Source organism: Chrysochloris asiatica, unplaced genomic scaffold, assembly GCF_000296735.1.
Source record: "Chrysochloris asiatica unplaced genomic scaffold, ChrAsi1.0 scaffold00049, whole genome shotgun sequence".
In the NCBI taxonomy this organism is placed as follows: domain Eukaryota; kingdom Metazoa; phylum Chordata; class Mammalia; order Afrosoricida; family Chrysochloridae; genus Chrysochloris; species Chrysochloris asiatica.
In genome coordinates, this window is record NW_006408567.1 from 10,982,721 (window position 1) to 10,985,145 (window position 2,425).

Consider the following 2,425-nt stretch of genomic DNA (forward strand, 5'->3'; position numbering starts at 1 on the left):
ATTTCTGAGAAATCTGTACCTAGACCAAGAGGCAGTTGTTCGAACAGAACATGGGAACACTGAATGTTTTAAAATTGGGAAAGGTGTATGCTGAGCAAATAATACGAGAGAAGCTGGATTCTTTGAAGAAAAGCGTGGCATCAGGATTGGAGGAAGACTCATTAACAACCTGCGATATGCAGATGATACAACCTTGCTTGCTGAAAGTGAAGAGGACTTGAAACATTCACTGATGAAGATCAAAGAACAAAGCCTTCGGTATGGATTGCATCTCAATGACAAGAAAACAAAAATCCTCACCACTAGACCAATAAACAACAATCTTATCAATAGAGAAAAGATTGAGGTTGTCAAGGACTTCATTCTTCTTGGATCAACTATCAACATTCGCAGAAGCAGCAGTCAAGATATCAGATGACGTATTGCATTAGGCAAATCTGCTGCACAGGAACTTTTTAAAGTGTTGAAGAGCAAAGATGTCAGCTTGAGGACTAAGGTGTGCCTGACCCAAGCCATGGTATTTTCAATAGCCTCATATGGATGCGAAAGCTGGACAGTGAATAAGGAAGATCATAGAAGAATTGATGCCTTTGAATTGTGGTGTTGGAGGAGAATACTAAAAGTGCCATGGACTGCCAAAAGAACCAATAGATATGTTTTGAAAGACGTGTAGCAAGAGTGCTCCTTGGAGGCCAGGATGGTTAAGCTTCTTCTCTCATACTTTGGACATATTGTCAAGAGGGAACAGTTGCTGGAAAAGGATGTCATGCTGGGTAAGATGGAGGGTCACAGAAAAAGAGGAAGACCTCCAATGAGATGGATCGGCCATGTGGCATCATTGATGGCATTGAGTGTGGCAGCGGTAATGAGGTTGGCCCAGGATCGGACATTGTTTAGTTCTGCGGTGCATGGGGTCGCTATGAGTCGGTTCCAACTTGATGGCACCTGACAACAACAATGAAATGGCTGCTAATTGAAAGTCAGCTGTTCAAATCCACCACGGGCTCTGAATGAGAAAAGATAAGGCAATTTGCTCCCATTGAAATTGTTGTTGCTATTGTCTTGAACTGTTTCCGACTCAGAGAAAATCTGTATGGGGTTTCTGGAGTGGCTAGTTGAACTGCCGACCTTGTGGCTAGCAGTCCAATGTGTAACCTATCATGCCACTAACCATTAAAATTTACTATAGAGGAAACCCTATGGGGGCAATTCTACTCTGTCCTATAGGGTTACTGAGTCAGAATTGACTTGATGACAAAGGAACCACTGATGACATAGATTGAACACTGGGTCAAATGCATATTGAAAGGTGCACTAGCTCATCAGTCAGCAGGGAAATGCAAAGCACAACAATATGATAAGATAGCACTCCACACTTATCAGAATGGCTAAAATAGGGTGTGTGTGGGAGAGGCAAAACCATGTTTTGGCAAGATTGTGAATCAACTCTCATATACTGTTCTCATATGCTGCTGGTGGGAGTGCAAATTGACCCAATGACTTTGAAAAAATGTTGAGCATTACCTACTAAAGCTGAAAATATGAATAAATACATAAATATTTATGTAAAAGAATGTGATCATAAACTCACCAAAATACATGTACAAGAATATTCATAATGACAGGATTTATAACAGGCCCAAAAAGGAAGTACCTAAGCTACATATATCATGGTGGCGGTGTGCCATTGAACCGGTTCTGACTCATAGTGACCCTGTATAGGGTTTCCAAGGGTGTACATTTTTATGGGAGCAGAAAGCCTCATCTTTCTCCTGTGGAGCAGCTGGTGGATTTGAATTTCTTACACACATAGTCCACTATGTTACCAGAGCTCATTACATAAATAGAATGGTTAAATTGTGATATAGTCATAAATGGAATGGTAAGGAATCTACAAATGCATGCAACACTACAATATAGATATGAGAAACCTAATTTGTGCAAACAAGCCAGACACAGAAAGAAAACATATTGTGAGATTCTGTTTATATAAAGCTAAAAGCCAGACAAAATAAATGAGATGTCCACAGTGATTACATTTGTGGAGGTGGGAGTGGTGCGTGGGCAGTGACTGGAGTAGGTAAGAGGGGTTTGTGTAATATTAGTAATGTTTCCTTCCTGGGTTCTCATTTCTGAGGTCTGTCTACCCTTTGAAGTTATTGAGTGCTATGCTTATGATATACACACTTTTCTCCATGTAACATGTTAATAAAAAATTCAAATACATATACATTATTAGTTTGTTGCAATGTAGTGTCTTATGTGTTGCTGTGATGCTGGAAGCTGTATCTCCAATATTTTGAATGCTGGCAGGGTTACCAATGGTGGAGAGGTTTCAGCTAAGCTTCTAGATTAACACAGACTTGGAAGGAGAGGTGGACTATTTCTGAATTATTAGCTACTGAAAACTTTATGAATAGCTGTG